The sequence below is a fragment of the Macrobrachium nipponense genome, chromosome 10 (genome assembly GCF_015104395.2).
Source record: "Macrobrachium nipponense isolate FS-2020 chromosome 10, ASM1510439v2, whole genome shotgun sequence".
Lineage (NCBI taxonomy): Eukaryota > Metazoa > Arthropoda > Malacostraca > Decapoda > Palaemonidae > Macrobrachium > Macrobrachium nipponense.
In genome coordinates, this window is record NC_087204.1 from 46169566 (window position 1) to 46191170 (window position 21605).

General features: G+C 44.5%; 1 protein-coding gene across 1 annotated transcript in view; it reads right to left on the minus strand.

Moving 5' to 3' along the window:
- Positions 1-19100, minus strand: part of LOC135223603 (uncharacterized) — a 124256-nt gene extending 105156 nt beyond the window's left edge. The window contains exon 1 of the transcript XR_010316535.1: positions 18841-19100. The gene's annotated coding sequence lies outside the window, so the exon portion shown is untranslated. The remainder of the gene's footprint in view (positions 1-18840) is intronic.
- Between the last annotated feature and the right edge of the window lie 2505 nt (positions 19101-21605).

Below are 21605 nucleotides of genomic sequence, written 5' to 3' on the forward strand. Positions count from 1 at the left end.
CTTCTGCTTGTGTTCGAGATCGGACTTCTCGTAGTTTATCACGATCCCAGATCGCGACAAAACTTGAGGAGTCGATCTCTGTCCTGTAGCAACTGCGAGCGGGAGCTCGCCAGGACTAGCAATCGTCGAGATACCTCAGAAGACGTTATCCCGTGCGAATGGGCCAAGCTGACACCAGAGTGAACACTCGCGTGAACACCTGTGGGGCGGTTGAGAGACCGAAACAAAGTGCCCTGAATTGGTACACCGTCCCGTCGAAGATGAAGCGGAGGTACTTTCTGGAGGACTGATGGATGGGTATTTGAAAATACCGCGTCCTTCAAGTCCACTGAAAGCATGAAATCGTTCCCCCTGATCGAGTCGAGCACCGAGCGTGCCGACTCCATCGTGAACCGCGTCGTGCGAACGAAGCGGTTCAGGGGAGAGAGGTCTATCACGGACGCCAGCCCCCCGATGCCTTCTCCACTAAGAAGAGGCGGCTGTAAAAGCCCGGTGACTGGTCCTCCACGATTTCTACAGCTCGTTTCGCCAGCATGGTCTTGATCTCCTGTCGAAGAGCGTTGTCCTTTGCTGATCCCCGGACATAGGTCTGTAGATGGGACCGGTTTGGAGATGAGGGGGGCAGAGACTCGAAGGTAGTAGATACCCCTCCCGAAGGACGTCTACTATCCAGTTCTCGGCGCCGTAGCGCTGCCAAGTCGCCCAATGGCTCGCCAGGCACCCCCCCACTTCCGGCAGCAGGTGAGGGGGAACGCCGTCCCTAGCGTTTCCCTCCTCGTTTTGACTTCTTTCCACCACCTCCTCGGGGAAAGGCGGGTTGGGAGGAGGGCTGGTTACGGCCTCCTCTAGCAGAAGTTGAAACAGCAGGAGTCTTCACCACGGGGCTTGGACGGTGCAACCGTCTTCGCCGCCGTGAAGCGCTAGCCAAGCTCTTTGGTTTGGCCGCAGTCGCTCGAGATGCCCAGTAACCTTCGAGACTGCCTGGTGAACTAAGCGGTCACTGTCGTCAGTGCGCCGCCTTTCCACCGCAGCGTCCACCATCTCTCCAGGAAAGAGAGCTGGGGAACTCCTAAGAGGTCCATTTCGAAGCCCGAGTGCCGCCTCACGCCCGGGCCCCCTTGTCACTCGGGTAAGGACTGCGTCCCTACGTCGAAGAACCAAGTTGGCCCACAGGTTAGCAGTCTGATGGGCGAGGTAAGAGATCGCTCTTCCTCCAGACTGGCACAGTCTCCTAAAAGAAGCGTCGTCTTCGAGAGCAGAACTCCCGGAGCCGGCCGCTACTTTGGATATTGTGAGGGACCACAAATCCAACCAGGAAAACTGCCTGGAATGCTGCCATAGCGGTAGATTCCAGGGCAAGTGCCTCCTGCTGCGAGAACCATAGGTTCTCCGACAGGAGCTGCTGCAGGGACACACCTGGAGTCAGCCTCGCTAACTCCGGGTTAACCTGTTTCGGCAGTATCGGGTCTTCCGAAGGCACGTAGACGCCTCTGCCGCTGTAGAGGAGGAGGAAGCAGCTTAGAAGACCGTCCGGACTTTAGCGAGTCCTCCCGTCCTGAGACGAGATTCTCCACCTGATCCAGGACTGAGTCTGCAAGCTCTGATCGCGGTAACCCCACCATCATTTGGGCTCCCTCTTGGGACCCCAAAATGATTCGAGCCGGGACGTGGGCTCTGCCGGTGGTAGCGGCGATCCTTCCGCAAGGTCATTATGCAGATGCATCAGCTTAATGACCTCTGCAAAGTTCCTCTGTATCTCGGGAGTTACTGCGTCTTGTGGAGTAGGACCGTCCAGTCCCTCCAGCAAGAGCAGGTCCCGCGATACTCCTCCTTCAGAAGGAGGAACAGCGACAGACCCCTGACGGTCGCCTCCAACTACTTGCGCGTATGTTCTGGTCGGTCCTAAAACCGTGCCTGAGCCATACGGCGTCATAGCCGGGTCACGAGCGGCGACCTCCTCGTGATGCTCCTCGGTACCTCGCTCCTCCCGGTATAGCCCGAGGAGGTTGAAGGTATGGGAGAGGCAGACCTGACGCTCCCCCCTCGCTCGCTGGCAGGACCAGCGTGCGTGGAGGGCTGCTGCTGATCGTCAACCCGCGGTGACGGTCGAGCAGCAGGCCTAGCCTTGCCTCTCGCCTGGGGCGATAGGCTCGGCTGAGAACGTCGAGACCGATCTCTAGCGTCAGGCGAGATGCCGCTGGTCACCGTCTCCGCCCGGTCCCATCGGGAGCGGCGGACGGGTGACCTGCTAGGCTCTCTGTCGCGTCGAGACCGGCCAGCGTCCTCTCGGCGCGTCGAGCCGCTGGTACCAGCCGTGGCTGGTACCGGCGGCCGCGGGGACTCCTTCCTCGCCTCAACCCGTGGCTGGTCAGCGACCGTCACGTCAGCCCGAGCAGCCAGTTGATCGCTGCGAGAGCGTCCACTGGCCTGGCGAGAGTCGTGTGCACGACTCTCGCCAGTCTTCTGCTCCGCGCCGCTGTCTTGACGGCGAGCGAGCTCGGGCGTCAAAACTTTGGCTGGACGGTCTCCCTTGGAAGAGCGTCCACTCGGTGCTTCTCGCGAACGAGAAGCGGCCGAGACGGAACCTGGTTTAGCGGCAGAACCGCTAGCACCAGGTGAGGACGCACCAGCCGAGGCTGGTGCACCTCTGGTCCCCGTCGACTTCTTCTTTGCAGAAGAAGCGACGGGCCCCGTTCCCGAAGGAACAGGAGGACAGCAGAAGAGCTCCCGACTCGCCTGAGCAAGCCGGGCCTTCAGAAGATCCCGAAGGAGTCTTCTTAGGGGGGGAGGAGGCAGCCTTCTTCTTCTTCGGCTGTTTAGCCTTAGAAGTCGAAGGGGAAGGAGAGGCAGCAGACGACGAAGAAGACGACGAAGACGACGACGACACCTTCTTCCTCTTCCTCTTCTTCTTCGCCAGGCTCCGCAGGACAGACGTCAGGTCTTCCATCCAGGAGGAGCCGGGGCAGTTGCCGAAGCACAGGGCCCGACTGCACCTGTCCGGAAAGACCTGAGACTGTGACAGCACCACCAAACAGCAGGAACAACAGGAACAGGTCCGGGAACAGCAGGAACGGCAGGAACATCTGAAAAAGGAATGAGCAGCAGGAACCTGATCTGAAAGGGAATGAGCAGCAGCAGACAGCAACAGGTACGGCAGGCACGGCAGGTACCACAGGAGAGCCAGGCGTCCTGTCGGCAGCTACGTCATCCTCGGCACTGGCGGCAGGTCCAGGGGGGTACTCTTGGGGCAGCGGAAGTCCGGGCAGGGTTGCCAGATATATTTTCAAAAAGTAGCCCAAACGCTTCCAAAAAATCGCAAATTTAGAGTTAAAGTAGCCCAATTTTTATTAATATATATATATATATATATATGATATATATATATATATATATATATTTATATTTATATATATATATAAAATATATATATATATATATATATATATATATAATATATATATATATATATATATATATATATATATATATATATATATATATATATATATATATATATATATATATATATATATATATATATATCAATAAAAACATTTATATGATTACTTACCTACAGTTTTTGGTCCTGCTTGGCATCTTGCTAGTGAAAATATTTTTAAACAAATCTTTCAGTTTCTTTTTAAACCATAGTATATATAATTGTTTTTGAAAATCAATTGTTTCAAACGTAAACTTCCGAAATGTTTCATATTTGCAATTAAACTAAATAGATTCTTTTGTTGGAAAATTAAAATAAAATTGTCTTAATCTTTCAAAAATGAAATTTTGAAAAACAATCTTTCATTTTATTTCATGAAATACAGTAAATAAAAAAATTCTTTTCTATTCTTTTGTTGAAAATTAATCAAATATATCCAGCAAATCATCCACTAGACATTCTTCATTTTCCTCATTTTTTTTCATTTTGTAGATTGTTTGAGTCAAAATTAGCATGGACCTTTTCGGTTCAAATCCTGTACAGCATTTACCATTTAATTCCAAACTGGTCTTTATCCTTAATATTGAGGTTAAGAGATCTAGGCCCATTCGATTTCTCAACTGGTTTTTACGCTTGTTACTCTAGAGAAAAACCCTTTCTACTAGAGCATTACTTAGTGGGGAGGCTGTACACTTTTAATGCAAACTCCGATATATCTTTTAAAATAAAGTCACCTCCCGCATTAGTTACACCAATTGCCTTTGTCCAAAACTGATTTCCTGAAGTTGGGATGTCTCCATCACAAATGTTATTCCAGTCTAGGTTCAACAAAGTTCGCCATTGACCTTCAATATCTGCTATTTCAAAGCGATCAGCTAGTTCTAAAGGTAGTTCAGAGAAAGGAAAAGGCCGTGTGTGGCTTAAACAGACAGTTGGTGAAAGGTTTCTTTATTTTCTTTAAGGTCTCCATGTTTTCAGGAAGATGAGAAAGTAGTTCCTTACATGCTCTTAAAGGAATTTGTGGCATCTTGATTTTACATCGTGCAATTCTTGCTCTGAAATTAAATTTGGCTTGTTTCTTACTGGATACGAGGGAGGTGAATTCATAACCAAAATCAACATTTTTTAAAGGGAGAAATATGGACGACATATTCAGATCAACTTCAAGCTTAACATAATTTGAAAGTAAAACTCTTCTCAGCATCACCAATGTAAAACACCCTAGCTCTCTGAGTAGGCTACAATGATCTGCTTCTTCTCTTTGAAAAAGCAAGTTTATCCTCTCGAAATCATTTAGAATGGGTCTTAGAAATGTCAAGTAGAGTTCATTTTATGGTCAGAGTACATAGAGTAGAGTTCTCTAGATACATATTTATCACATGAAGAAGCTGCAAACTGAAAGTGGAGTTTTCAATGCATCCCACTGATCAAGAACTCTCTTTACACTGTTTGCTTCTGGCTAGCCAACGGGTGCCAGATAAAGGTATTAATTGCAGAGGATCCTACCCATCATGAATCAGCTTATAAATTTTCATATAATCCTCTCTTCTCAACGCCGATCTGTGAAACCAGTTATATGTTTCTCTAAGTATATAATCAATACAAGATGGCATTTCTTCTGATGCGTGAGAACAAGCTAAATGAAGTGAATGACAGGTACACTTTAAAAGAATGAGATTAGGGATATCTTTTTTTCATAAGCATATACACAGAATGGTGACATCCACAAAGATTTTGAGCACCATCTGTCGCTATTGCAAAGCATTTATTCAAATCCACACCGATTTCTTGAAAATAATCCTTAATGTGCTGATGTAAAGCTTCTGCTGTGGTACTTGGTCACTGGGATTAGTCCTAGGAACTGAGACACTATCTTGTTGTGTAATGAACTGTAATAGCGAAACACAAACACACAAATGTTTTATGCAAGCAATATCTGTGATTCATCTATGATTAATGAAAATGCAGAATCTTTTATGTCTGCAACTATTTCTTTTAAGAGTACTGGGGACAGAACCTTCTTTATTATGGCGGTGCATTTCGTTCTATGTAATCTAATATTCTCAGAGCTTGAGGAACAAGGCATATCCTTCTTCAGAATATCACATAAATGATCAATTGATCTAATTGATGAATGACACGCAATATAAGCTGAAAGCTGTAATTCAAGTCGGGTAACTTTGTCTCCTGTGAAATAGTCCTTAGTTTTCAAATTTTGTTTGGAAGATATTTTTGGTTTTTGACATGTTTTGTTTATGCTTTACAGAATCACTATGTTCTTCAAATCAGCTTTGTGGGCCCTTAGTTCGCTTTTGCATAGCTTGCAGTAAGCTTTATTTGCATCACCTTTAACTTCTTCGATCCATTTTTCAAAAATGGGGTCTTTTAACCATGAATGTTGAAAAACCCTTGTTATATTTTGCCCACTTCCCCATTTTTGTTCGCACTCTTATCTATGTTATTGTCACCACTAGGCGTAACCATCGAAATCTCAACTGAAACTGATGATTTGACTCAGTGTTGACTTGCCGTACAGAGTTGCCGTTTGAGAATTTTTTCATATCTTCATTACCCAAATAACCCTTTTTCGCCAATATATTGTGGAAAAAATCCATAAAATATAAATCTTCAAATACAAGATTTAAGGTTTTAATCAAATTTCATGGTAAAAATCCCACAAAATAGGAAAAATTCTCCCATAAAGATGCTGAAAATTCCGCAACCGGCAACACTAGAAAACTTGAACCGTCACACAAAACGTTACTCAAGATGAAGCTGTAGAATACATGTACCATACGAGTTCGATATACGTGCTGATGAACAAACATTGAAGCATAAAGGTTGATATAATAAGCTTATATCAATCTCTATACATAGTTAAAAATATATATAATCCTTGTAACAGACAAATAAAAATAAGCTTTTGCTTATTTGCAGTTAAACTAAATAAAAAATCTATATAAAATAAAAAGTAGCCCAAATGTAGCCCAATTAAAACCACTAGTAGCCCAAAAAGTAGCAAGTAGCAAGTTGTGAAATTTGGTCGCAAGAAGCTGTAAAAAGTAGCCCAATTTGCGATAAGTAGCCCAATCTGGCAACACTGAGTCCGGGGTCGGCAATACAAAGAACCCAGGTGGCGGTGGCACGTCCTCTTGGCACGGCAGGAATTGTTTTTGAATTGCAGCCGTGGGTGTTACCGACACACATGTGTGTACACCAAGTGCGGTGGCATTCATATGCTGGTGTAGAAATTGTAGTGGTAGTAGTGGTTACCGTACCATGAGTGACCACTGCCGACCCCGCCAACCGCTGAATCAACCCCTGTATGCTAGGCACTCCCTGCAGTCCCAGCGACTCCCACACCTGTCCCAGGTCATCCTTCGCTGATGGCACACCTGCGGAAGCAACAGTCGGGTTAGTTAGAGGGGTTTCCTCGCGCTTGGGGGGAGAAGAACCCCACCCAGAGCGGACGGAAGACCCGAGTACAACTGGACGTCCGGGTAGCGGGCGCCCTCTCCACACTCGACGGATCGAAAGAGGAGAAGGACTCCGCTACCCCCCCCGCAGGGGAAGGCGCAAAACGTGCTGGCCGGGGGGCAGGAAAAGAGGACGAAGTGTCCGTTACCAAAGGAGTCACTGGACTTTCCGATGACTTCTTGGGCGGCCTAAGTCTCTTGCCCTCGTACAGAACCCACTGCGCCTCGGACAATGCATAACAAGTTACACATGGCTCGTTGCGGGAGCACTCTCGCCCCCGACAACGAGTACAAACCTCGTGTGGATCAACATCCACAAATGATCTGAATCCGCCGCATCTACGCCCCTCCAGCCCGGGACACACTCACCGGGCGACTGGGGGGCGCGGGCGAAATCTCCATTCTTGATCACTCATCATTAATGAACAAAAGAAATGCAAAGTACTTACAATTACTCTCAATCACACTAGGAAAAGAGGGCATATACTCAAAACTCAAAGCAAACGACAAAGCGGGCAGAGCGATGACGAGCACGTCCTATCCACACACGGCCGAAAGCAAAAGTGATTTGTTTACCTCCCAGTCGCGCGGTGCGCAACGATCGGACAAGCAGTTAACTACCATTCTCCCCTTGTTCGAAGCTTACGACCGTTCCAGCTGCCGCTAGCTACTTCCTATTGTTAAAGGACCGATGGTTTGTATTACGTATCGGAACAACTGAAAGTGTTTACGAAACCAACAGCGAGAGAGGAGAGCAAGGGACCGAGGGCCGAAACTTGTCAGCAAACAAGTCTTATAGAAGGCAGATCGACACCTTGATAGATGAAGATGATGACGAAGTAGTCTCTTCTTCATTCGTAGGTTGTGAGTCGCTCCAGGACTCTGTCTCCTTTACGGGAACAGGAGAAGGGTCCTTAGCAGACCATGAAGCAATCAAACTCTGAGGCTCCTCTCGTAAAAGGGGGTTTTCTACTTGAAGTAGGGTCCAAAGACGAAAGTTGGAAATGTTTAATAGTCAACTCCGAAACTTTGCGAAGTTCCGGTAAAGGAACGTCCTGCGGAGCGTTCTGAAGAGTGTCCGCGTACTGAAGAGCGTCCACAAAAGCGTGCAGAAAATGCTGGGCACCTAATGGGCGTCCACAAATGTGACAAGCGTCTCCTGATGAGCTTGCAGAGAAGCGTCACGCTGAGCATCCATAAAAGCGTCACGCCTCCAGCCGAGCGTCAAGAAAAACGTCACGCTTGGCGTCCAGCTTAGCTGCCGAACCAGTGTCATATCTGGCAGCCGACGGAGCATCCCTTAGGGACGAGCGAAGGGCGTCTTGGCGAGCTGCTTGACTATGCAAAGCAGCTTGCCGGGCGTCAAGCTTAGCAGCTTGAACAACATCCTGTTTCGCAGTAGAGCGAACGTCACGTAACGTATACGGAGCGCCATGAGGAGAGTACGTGAAGCGTCCTCTTCTCTAAAGCTTCTTTTTAGAGGGAGCGAGTCCTTCCGAGAGCTCCAACCCCTGCGCGGGGAGGACGCCTCGGAGGACGAGAAGCAATCCTTCACGATTCGTGCACGTGCATGATCTTTGGCAGCCTGGGAAGCGTCAACAGGTCCTACCGAAGGGACGCCAGATCGGTGGGGGTTCCCTGTAACCCTCCTTCGGCTTTCGACATGCCCTCTCCCTGGTCCTGGGAGTCCGACAGAGGTCCAGGCCTAGAGGCATTATAGGGACGATCTGACGCCCCCTCCACAACACTAGGGACACTACACTTCACAACACTGATTGGAGAGCGAGCACTTTAGATTCCAAGATACGGATGGAATCCACAATAACAGAAAGGGCATTACCTCTCGCAAACGTAACCTAATGGCCCGTAGGCCATACTACAGGGTTAGGCAAAACAAAGTCTACAGGATGGTTAGCAGGTTCACTACCCTGACTTCTGTTTACTGATGCAGTCTTTGAGGAAGACCCCGATTCAATCATGCTCTAATTTGCATACATACGAATCATACGTCTCCCCTCGGAATCAGTCAAACTCTCAAACTCCTTACATCGATCTTTCAACAAAGAAACATGACCCGTACACCTCGTGCATTCCCAGTGCGGATCTACTGAAGCTTTCGGTAGCCTCACCTTACCTTGCAGACAACACACACTGAAACTAGCCTAACTAGATTCAGATATCTTATGCAAAGATGAATCAAAACCAAATTCAAATTAATTTATGATAGCATATGCCTAGCCACAAATCCAAGTTAATAAATCAAAAGACAATTAGGATACTTAGCGGCAATGAAGTTTCAAAATCGTAAGACAGAGGTACTGAAAATGAAGTTTTTATGATAAAACAAAGTTTAATGTATACTTACCTGGCAGGTATATATATAGCTATATTCTCTGTTCCACCTGGCAGAAATTTTCAAAACTCGCGGCAATCGCTAGTAACCTATTAGTAGTTCAGGCAACCACCACCCCGTTACCGTGGCGCTAGCGCTAGGAACCGTTCCCAATTGGGCCAGATTTTCTCTGAACCCTGTCCCCTGAGGGGAGGCGGGTGGGAATTAAATTATATATACCTGCCAGGTAAGTATACATTAAACTTTGTTTTATCATAAAAACTTCATTTTAATGTATGACACTTACCTGGCAGGTATATATATAGCTGATTGACACATTTGGAGGTGGGTCAAGGACAGCAACATTCTTAGAGTATAAAAATATTATTAAAATATTATTAAAACTCCAGGTTCCTTACCTGCTAAGGTAGCTGACTTCATAGGTCCTGCCTCTAAGCCTGCTTAAACCTTAGTAGCTCTCAACAAGGAAGTGTCCTGTATGTTGAAGAAGCTAAGACTGGAACTGACAACTGGACGTGACCAATGTGTTGACAGATCCTTACAGCCCTCTTATGCCACGGCATTCAAGCTAGTAACAGATCATTTACCTGAACTACACACACACCATCACCAGATAATACTAACACGACTGAGAAAAGTACCGCACCCTTTTCTCAGACGACCAATAAACACAAATACCATCACCTAATAAAATCAACTAGCTTAAAAGAAGGTTATGGGGTAGTAACTCCTTGCCCAATACTGTACCCGAGGACACGTATGGACCTAGCGTCTGACAATTATCGAAGGTTGTCTGAACGTCCCTAAGATAATGAGACGCAAATATTGAATTAGTTCTCCAATATGTGGATTCAATAATTTCCTTGAGGGCTCAAACTTCTTTTAAAGCTAATGAAGTCGCCACTGCCCTGACTTCATGATGCCTTCACTTTCAATATACCAAAGCTCTGCTCTTTCACACAACATATGAGCCTCTTTAATTAACTCTCTCATGAAGAAGGCTAGAGCGTTCTTCGTCATGGGTCTAGTAGGGTCTTTAACTGAACACCACAGAGCATCAGACTTCTCTGATAACTCTTGTTCTTTCTATATAACATCGCAACGCTCTCACTGGGCAGAGAACTCTTTCTTGCTCGTTACTGACCAATTCAGCTAGACCCAAAACTTCAAAGGATCTTGGCCAAGGATTAGCTGGATCCTCATTTCTTGGCCAAGAAACCTTCTTGGAATGAACACACTGCATTGCCGTGTCTCCATCCCACCTTCTTCGATATGGCCTGAAGCTCACTAACTCTTTTAGCAGTTGCCAATGCTACTAAAAAGATAGTCTTCTTAGCAAGATCTCTCAGAGAGGATTCCTCTAACGGTTCGAATTTGCTAGAAGTTAAATACTTCAAGACCACATCCAGGTTCCAAGCAGGTGGCCTGCCTTCTGATTGTTTCTTCGTCCCAAACGACCTAATCAGATCTCTAAGATCTAAGTTATTCGAGATGTCTAGATCCCTGTGTCTAAACACTGAGGTTAGCATACTCTTATAACCTTTGATTGTCGAAACTGACAAGTGTAAATCCTTCCTCAAGTATAGAAGGAAATCTGCGATTTGGGTCACAGAGGTACTGGATGAAGACATTTCTTGTTCTTACACCACTTCCGGAAATTGTCCCACTTCGACTGATACACCGTGATTGTGGAGGTTCTTATGGCTCTAGCACTGCACTGGCCACCTCTCTAGAATATCCCCTCGCTCTGACCAGCCGTTCGATAGTCTGAACGCAGTCAGACCCAGAGCGAGGGTATTCTTGTGAAACCTGTCGAAGTGGGGTTGTCTGAGTAAATCTACTCTTAGAGGAAGAGTCCTTGGCGTATCTACTGTCCATTCCAGTACCTCTGTGAACCAACTTTGGGCCGGCCAAAACGGGGCTATTAAGGTCATCCTCGTTCCTTTGCTCTCCTGAACTTCTTCATCACTTTCCCCAGCACCTTGAACGGAGGAAAAGCGTACAGATCTAAGTTTGACCAATCCATCAGGAATGCATCTACCGCCACTGCTTCCTGGTCTGGAATCGGAGAGCAATATGTTGGTAACCTTTTTGTTCTGGCTGTCGCAAACAGATCCACTACCGGACGGCCCCACAACTTCCACAGGCTCTGGCAAACCTCCATGTGCAACGTCCACTCCGTCGAGAGAAGTTGCTCTCTTCTGCTCAACAGGTCCGCACCCACGTTCTTCTCTCCTTGTATAAACCTGGTGAGTATCACGACCTTTTCCTCTTCCGCCCAAAGCAGAATTTCTTTTGCCAGATTGTAAAGGGGAAAAGAATGAGTTCCCCCTTGTTTTCGAATATATGCCAGAGCCGTGGTGTTGTCCGAGTTGACCTGCACTGTCTTGTTTCGAATCAACTCTCTGAAGTGCTTCAAAGCCAAGAAAATTGCCAACAGTTCCTTCCTGTTTATGTGCCACTTTGTTTCGTCCTTGTTCCAAAGTCCCGACACCTCTTGAGGGCCTAATGTCGCTCCCCAACCAACGTCCGACGCGTCGGAAACAAGAAGAGGTCTGGGTTCTTCTGCTGAAGCGACATCCCTCTTGCTAACCTGCCTGGAGTTAGCCACCACTTTAATTCCTCCTTTACTTCGGCCGGAATTAGAAACTGGAAGGAATCCGGTTGCAATTTTCTTGGCCATGAATCCTTCAGGAAAAACTGAAGAGGTCTCATGTGCAGTCTTCCTAAAGAAATGAACCTCTCTAGCGAAGAGAGTGTGCCCAGTAGACTCATCCACTCTCTTGCAGAGCATCGGTCTTTCTTTAGAAAGTCCTGCACCTTCCGACTGCATTGGGCTTGCCTTTCGGGGGACGGAAAAGCCCGAAAAGTCACTGCCGATATCTGAATCCCCAAATAAACTATCTGTTGTTGGGGCTCCAAATGGGACCTTTCCATATGTCACTACCAGACCTAGGTTCTTTTGCCAAGTCCAATGTTTGACTCACGTCCTCCAGACATTGACTTCTTGACTGGGATCTTATCAACCAGTCGTCCAGATACAAAGACACTCTGATCCCTCTTAAATGTAACCATCTCGCCACATTGGACATCATCCTCGTGAACACTTGAGGGGCTGTGCAAAGGCCGAAGCATAGGGCCTTGAACTGAAAGAAAAAAAACCCTGTCCTGAAATCACAAACCTTAGATACTTCCTGCTTCCTGGATGAATCGGAATATGAAAGTATGCGTCTTGTAAGTCCAGAGTCGCCATCCAGTCCCCTGGACGTACCGCTGCCAGTACTGAATCGTTCGTCTCCATAGTGAACTTGGTCTTTTCTACGAAAAGATTCAGTTGACTTACGTCCAGCACTGGCCTCCAACCTCCCGAGGACTTTGCAACCAGGAACAGACGGTTGTAAAATCCCGGAGATTCGTGATCCAGAACAGGTTCTATGGCTCCTTTCTCTAGCATGGAAGCTACTTGCTCCCACAGAGCCGCTTTCTTCTCTAAATCGTTGTAATTTGCCCCGAGGGCTCTCGGAGATGTTGCGAGAGGAGGTCTTTTCAAGAAAGGAATCTTGTATCCTTCCCGAGCTACGTTGACAGCCCAGGGATCTGCCTTCATTTCTTGCCAAACTTCCCAAAAACCTTGAAGTCTGGCTCCCACTGTCGTCTGGAGGACTGAGTTCTCATTCTTTAGAGGGGGTCTTGGCTCCTCTTTTCGCGGGTACTCTCTTACCCCTAAAGGCGGGTCGAGCGAATGTTCTTCCTCGAAAGGGCTGTTGCGACGGCCTAGAATCCTTTGGAGTCTTCTTCACCAACTTGGTTGGTAAGAACTTCTTAACTGAAGACGAAAGAAGATCTTGAGTGGCTTTCTGCGAAAGGGAGAGAGCTATATCCCTAATCACCTCTGAAGGAAACAGCTGTTTCGAAAGAGGAGAGAACAGTAACTCCGATTTCTGAGAGTTAGAAACTCCTTTTGAGGCGAACGAACACAACAGCGATCTCTTCTTAAGTACTCCTGCTGTGAATAACGAAGCCAGCTCATTCGTTCCGTCTCTAAGAGCCTTATCCATGCAGGACATAATGCTCTTAGCTGTATCTAAGTCCTGCGAATCCTCTTCTCCTAGGGAATTCGCTAGCGCTCCCAAAGACCAATCCAAGAAATTGAAGACTTCGAAAGTCCTAAAAATCCCTTTAAATAGATGGTCAAATTCTGAAGACGTCCACCAGACCTGGCCGACTGGAACGCCTGTCTGAGTGAGCTGTCTACTAAACTGGAGAAGTCCCCCTGGGAGGAGGCAGGTACTCCCAGGCCTAGACTTTCTCCAGTAGCGTACCATACTCCTGATTTAGAAGCCAACTTAGCTGGAGGAAAAACAAAAGAGTATTTACCCGCTTCTTTCTTCTCCTTCATCCAGTCATTCACCCGTTGAAGGGCCTTCTTCGCCGAAATTGACATCGTCATTTTCAGGAAAGAGGACTTCTTTGGAGTCCCTAGTCTTGGAAAAAACTGTGATAAGGGGGATAACGGAGCTGTAGGTTTAAATTCCCCCTCAAAAACAGCAATAAGACGTGAAGTCAGAACCTTATAATCTGAAGAAGGTTCCGTATTCTTTTCTTCAATTACTTCCAACTCTTCTTCTGCTGAAGAAATGTCTTGTAAGTCCTCGTCGTATTGACGCTTCGTTGACGGACTAGCGTCCTGCCGCCTGCGTCCTGCGGCTACCAAGGCATCGGCGTCCTGCCGCCTCTCGATGTCCTGCCGCCTGCGTCCTGCGGCTACCGAGGCGTCGGCGTCCTGCCGCCTCTCGATGTCCTGCCGCCTGCGTCCTGCGTCCATCGTAGAAACGCCTGCTTCCTGTCGCCTGCGTCCTGCGTCCACCATTGGTCCCGCGTCCTGACGTTTGCGTCCTGCTTCTTCGGAAACTATTTTCCTCCTAGCGCCAGTGCGCCCTGCGTCCTCGGCGAACGCGTCCTTGTCTTCCCTTTTAGAAGACTTAATGGGAAGGAAATCGTCCTTACGCCTCGAAGATGGTTGTTCAGTAGCATCCCAAGACTTCACCAGCACTGCCAACTTCGACTGCATTTCCCGTAAGAAATGCTTCGTACTATCCTCCTGCATGGTAGACGACGAAGGATGAGGATTACGAGCTGGACTGCGACCTAAAGGAGAGCGATCCTGTACTCTACCCGACGGAGAAATACGAGGGGAGGATACATAAGAAGATGGAGGCGATTCTCCCATGGAAATACCATGCCGAGACGGACGTATATCACCAGTGCGTCCTGCGTCCTCTCTAGTACGAAAAATCCTTTTCCTCTTGATCGGCACTGCGTCCCCGTCTTCCGAGGATGACAACACCTCAGGACTACTCCAAGCCTCACTGTCTTGCGCCTGTCTCTCGAGAGCAGTTGACGTCCTGAACGTCCTCTTGAGTGGGCGAGACACCACTGCATACCGACGTTCTCGCTCGGAAGTCGAACCTTCCGAGGACGCACACTTCCCAGTTACGCCTTTTCTGCGGCGAACTGCAACAGCCTGGGAACTTGCAACAGGACTGTTCGAAGGGACGCCTGACCGTGACAAAACCTCTCTCACCTCCCTTCGACTGTCGACATGCCTTCTCCCTTGGGTCTGGGAGCTTGACAGAGGTCTAGGTCTAGGAGCACGAGAGAGACGATCAGACGCCCCCTCCACTACACTTTCACTGACATCGAAAGCACTAACTTTATCTGTAAGTCGCTGTATCTGGTCGCCCATGGACGCAAGGGCAGCGAACACTTTCACAATATTTGTATCGTTCGTCTCCGATACAGCAGCGGGCGCAGGAGATACCTGGGGAGAAGGGGGGAACTACCAATTCTACATTAGAAGGAGCTGGAGAGGAAATACAATCACTCCTTTTACTCGAAGAATTTGACTTCTCACTACGAGAAACAGATCTCCTTACACGATCTTTCTCAAGTCTCTCAACATATTTCATAAAGACCTTCCATTCCTTCTCTGATAAATTCTCACATTCAATGCATCTATTCTCCTAAGTACACACATTCTCCCTACACTTCTTACAAACGGTATGAGGGTCGACCGAAGCTTTCGGCAATCTTACCTTACACCCCTCTTTTACACACACTCTAAACATACTTCCAGAGTCAGACATCTTAAAGAACAATCCAAAGCGAATGCCAAGCTAACGTTTCCGAGTACAATACCAAAATCCAAGATCAGTCAGCAACGAGAATGAAAATTCTAGCAGGGAACCACCAACAATGTAGCCGGTTCGGCTGGCAGAGAAAATCTGGCCCAATTGGGAACGGTTCCTAGCGCTAGCGCCACGGTAACGGGGTGGTGGTTGCCTGAACTACTAATAGGTTACTAGCGATTGCCGCGAGTTTTGAAAATTTCTGCCAGGTGGAACAGAGAATATAGCTATATATATACCTGCCAGGTAAGTGTCATACATTAAAACAGGTGTTTACAGTACTGGCGACAGAGAAAATCTGAATAGAAAATGGGAATGGTTCCTGATACCCACCTCCCAGCGGCGGGAATGGGTACTAACCACCTGGCCGACCACTGCGTGTGTCGTAAGTTTTGAAATTCTGTCGGACTTCGGAGAATACAGCTATATATATATCTGACAGGTAAGTTTCATGAACAAATACCTTTTTAACAATACGGACCCCAGTTTTATCCTTTAGAAGAATAAAGGTCCCTGGTTCACATGGGACCGCTATTCTTCAAAAGCTCAGATTTTTTTTTTTGCCCGCTCTTAAGGGTTAATTTACACTGACTAGAAGGGGTTCGGAGGCATGGTTAGGTTAGGGGCAAGGGGTATGGTTAGGTTAGGTTAGGTTAAGTGAGGGGTCCAGTGAGGCAAAGAACTCAAACTAATTAAGGCCCCTGCACACTCAGGTAGGTTAGATGGGGGGGGGGGGTGGTCAAGGGAATTGATGCCACAGGCTAGATAAGTATCCAGCACCTTTGGCTAGGTTTGGTTGGAGGTCCAGAAAAGCTTTCACCCCTTCCCCATTGGGCAAGGACTTGACCTCGTAGGTCTGATTTGGTTAGGTTAAATCCATCCTTGTATTCCAATTACAACCCTGCTTTCCTACTGTGGTCCCCTGAATTGTACGGTATCAGGGTGGTTCAGTAGCTCTAAAACTATTTACGTTATATGCTAACAAAATGAACCATAGAAATGTTCAAAGTGCATTTGAAAAAATAAAAAAATTAATTTTTACCTCAGGAATGCAATAATGGGTTTGAAAAAATAAGAAGATATATTTCCACCTCAGGAATGCAATAATGGTTTAAAGTACAATGTAAAATAAATAAATAAATAAAAAAGGAAGTGGATATTGTCACCACGCGGTGAAAATAATTTCAGCACTTTTTCTTTTCAACCTTTGGCCTACAGGTGTCGCCATTTTCGCAGTGAAAATAAATTAGAAATAGGTTCATTTCCATAAAGTATTTCTTGAATTTATATATGAAAATTTTGAACTATTGTAGCAGTAAATATTGCTTTTCAAACTTTCCAAATATTATGTTTCCACTGATCTGTAATTTATCATATCACTACCATAAACAGTAGTTACAGTTACTGTAATGCTATTTTTTTTATTATATGACAAATATTATGTTTCCACTGATCTGTAATTTATCATATCACTACCATAAACAGTAGTTACAGTTACTGTAATGCTATTTTTTTTATTATATGACATATCTGCTATGCATATTTCATTGTATTGATTCACACTGGTTGCTTGTATTAATGGCAATTGTAAGGTTAATATATCAGTTATGTGGAAAGGATCGAGAGATCTATCAGCATGCTGTCTTTTATACTAACAGTTAAATTTCTACAGCTAATTCATACACTGCAGTATCAATCAAATTTGAAGAAATTTGCACCTTTCTTGCTAAAAGCAGAACAGGAAGTGAAAATAGCGACACCAGTTGGCCAATGGTTGAAAACAACCTGCGGTGAGAATAAGTGGGGCTGAAATTGTTCACCACGCAGTGACAATATCCATAATAAAAAAATAAAAAAAAATAAAAAATAAAAAATAAAAAATCACGGATATCAAGGGTCAAGCACATTGACCCGAAAGACACCAGCATGGGAGACCACGCAGCACACTCTTGCAAGAACATACTAATATAGAGGACACAAAGCAGGTTAACTCCATCTTACATCCTTCACAATTTCCACTACTCATTTTTCTTGTTCAAATCCATGTTGAACATATAAAACCTACAATAAAAAAGATGAAAGCTTCAGCCTGATGGTCAACACAACACAGCAAGGAATCTAATCCAATCACAGCTGGAGAATGAGCACTGGTTTACATCAGATGGATATGGGACTCCCTCAACTCAAGGGGCCATTGCTAACCAACCATCGGGTAGTTTACAGTTTAGTTGGCCAGGCAGCGCGACACCTTTTGCCCGGCCCATAATCCCTCAGCCAAGATAAGTAGTTCCGGGACCCGACCCTGCCCCAACGTACACAGACCCTGTCAGGTTAGGTTAGGTTAGGTCAGGCCAAAATATACGTGCTAGCTTTGTAAAGTTTAACCATCTTGTTTGTGTTCGTCTGCCAATTTTCTAGCAGACGATAGTCTTGGCCAACTAAACTGTAGGCGCTCCTCATCTTGTTTCCAGATCTTGCTGAGGAATACTCCTACAACAAGGCAATGGTTTGCATTTCCATAGTAACAATTTATCAAAGAATTTCATTACACTGGTCAGAGTTAGGAATATTTGCTATAGTACCTACATGGAGTCCTCTAACAGGTTAGGGGACATGGCAATCACAGACAAGCTAGGGAGGAACAGAACTCTGAGCTAGGCTGGGTTAAAAAGAAAAAAAAAAGTTACTACTACCTAGCCAAGCTAAATGCAAACCAGTTAGCTGGCCTATATTTCATTTACTTCACCATAGAGCTTTCATTTCCCTCAAGGCTAGTCTCCAATAGGCCTTATTAACAGTGGCATATCGGTAGTTTTCCCAATATATTCTGCTGATTTACCTAGTTCTAATGAGTGTAAGGAATGTCGAATTCCTTTTAATGGAACTCACCATTCAAGTTTTCTTGGTTATTACTACCTAACTACCTAGGGAGTGGATACCTCTAAATTGACTCTTTCTGTAGGTAAGAACTAGGTAAATCACTCAAATAAAACCAAAAACCACTGGAGAACCAATACATTTAAGTGTTCAAACAGTTATTAGTCTAATATGTTATTTAACCTAAGCTTTTTATCAAATAAAACCAGTTATCCCATGTTAAGACCATTAAAATGGTATGACTGGATGCATACACTAGGCCTAAGACAAACTTTTAAGTTAGCCTAATTTACATACTTTTTATTTTCCTGGTGAAATAGATAAATTGGTGTAAGGGTGTAAATCTTCACTAGAATTATTACTTGGCTAGCATCGCAAAAGTTGGTACTTCCAAAAAGTGGGTTGCTCTAGTCTCACTGAACCACCTTAGTCCTATGATAAACTCGTTTGGTTGATAGCCTAGTCTGTCAATGGATTTAACGAGTTTAAAATGAAAAGGAAACTTACACCTTAAATGGCACTGATGACCAATAAAAGTTGCTTCAATTCCCGTGGAATTATACACCTTGCACTCCACTATAACCTTCAAGTTTCAACCACTTGCTGAACTGTCAAAAATGAACTGTGAACACGGAATTAACTAATAACAAGTAGGGTTACGACTGCCAGTTTCACAGCCAGAGTGACCAGACTAGAAACTCAACACACGGTGACACGGACACGGTCTCTCCAGACAGTTGCCAATTATGCAATATATCCGACTTTTCATGTAAGTTTGGAGGGATGTTCAAGTTAGGTTGTTCACCTTGATCTTTTAAGGGCTCAAAACTCACAGGCATGAATTCCCAGATAGTAGCCCCTTTTTCCTTTTTACTGATAAACTGACCCTAAATTGATAATAAATAGTAATTTAATTTAGTATGATTTTTTCCCTTTTTTTCACATATCTTCATTGAAAAACTAAGTTTCTCCGTCCTGGCCCAGTCCACAACCCCGGCCAGTGATACTGGCGTGAAAAAGACTTGTCATCATCATAAACAATGAATCCAAAACCGTAAACTAATTGATTGAATATTCGGTCAGTAAGGAGTATGATACAGTATGACAAGTGAGTACAACACGACACTGCTCAAAACAGGACCGTATTCTGCATTTCATTACTTGGTTGTCTAATCTTAAAATATATCATAACATACGTGATAAACATATAATTTTCTCTTATACATAAAAGCAACCACAAAAGTAATTTCAAAACATGATATCGGTTTATTCCGAATCACTTTCTACTGTGTCTGCGTAGCTTTTGAACACAGTGAGACTTTTCCTTGACAATAACTGCTACTGTAACAAGGAATGCTGTTCTTACTGCATGCGCAATTTCCAGCACATGTTTTGCACACACATTTTACATGTTTTGAGGTTCTGTGGAATGCAGTTTAGGTCATGTAGACTGGCTTTTATTGTATTTCTTCCTTGAAGCTAAAAATGTTCGCAGCCTCAAATCAACCAAGGTCTCACGTGCTACCATTCGATGCATGTAGTACAAACAGCGACTTGCAAGAAGCAATCAGATCATCGTTCATCCTCATGCTAGATACTCAGCAAAAGTCCTGAGTGGGATTGCACTAACCAGAGGCAAAGCTTTCCATAGTTTTTTTTTTTTTTTTCCAATCCATAGAGGATTCAAAACAGGAGTATTAAGATTATCCTTCTCGTGGAATTGCACTTTTGAAAATCACCGCCTCGAGGTCATTGGGGATGTAACAAAACACCTTTAACTAGTGATTATGCAAACAAAAATATATGGGCAATATCATACATGTCAGGATAATATAACACTTGCTGTGATAAAAATTTAATAGTGCTATTTAGGAGTAATTTTCTTTACTTTCTGCAAATCTGAAAATAGTATTCAAATAAGCTACACTGTATAATTACTACTATCATTGCTCATTTCTAGTTATCGGTATGCACTAATTGTCATAACAAATGCAAGATTTAGGAGCTGCAACATGGAAAGTTTGCTATCGAAATGTGCTGATCACATAAGTTGCAACATATTGGCAACATCCCTTATTAGGTGCAATACTGGAATGCTGGAAATAGAAGTCTTATGACTCCTTAATTTAAGATGTATTTCGTGCTCCTCATGTAAAACATTTTGAATATCTTTATAATACATTACTATTATCATGCGCGTCATCATAAAGCCAATTTAACACACTTTTAAAATATCCACAAAGTTTATCTAAGAAGAATGTATGGTTCACTGAAAGCATTTAAAGCTATACCACCATAAAGTACGTGGTAGAAAATGTGGACTATTTTGCATATGGTTACATTATGAACAATCGATATTCATACAAAAGTATATTATTTTATTATAAATCATACATGTCAGAAGAAAGCCAATCCAATAAGCTTTCCAATGGTATAAATTAGTTATCTGTGATAAGTTATTGTATATAATAGCAGGAATGATTTGAAAGAGAAGATGCCTTTAAATGTGAGCCGAAAGTGTGAAAAATTGTGTGGAACGGTCATTTAACGAAGATTCGTTCGGCGGTACATATCACTGCTTGCAAATACTTATGATATACTGATAAAAGTTACATTAGTAAGTATTCCCCTCCCCCAACAAAAAATGTGAGCAAAAGTTGTGGAAAATTTGTCTGATGATTGCATCAAAACTGCCCTCAAATACTAATCCTTCCCGTAAAATTCCCAGATGCTTTGTCAACCAAAATGTCTTTCGTATAGTCAGTAACTGATAGCAATTGTAAAGAATTTCCAAGCTTTGTTTTGATATGAATTTTAGTGATATACAATTCCGGCTTGATTATGTTAAAAGTCACAGACTTATGATTATTTGACAGGAAGCAATTACCTCATTTCTAAATTTTCCACCAGGTAACTGTCCCTGTCATTATGTCTAAATCTGCTTGACTAGGTTTTAAAGTTGGTTTATTTACGTGATATATCAGTCTATGAATATTAAAGATACTTATGAAGTCTTTCATTTGATCGATTTTACCTCACTTGACGTCACCATGTTCCAATGGTTTTTTCTCAGACACTTTTTTTTCTTGTATTCATAACTGTTCTCTACAAACAGTTGTGTTTATTTATTCCTGTTACTTCTATGTACTGAGGTATCTATTTTCCATTCGACATTCCACAGCCTCTCGGCATCACAAACAGGTTTGTCGTGTCAAGGATTCATCAAGGGACACAAAAATAATAATAAAGACGTTTTGAATGAATTTTGCCTC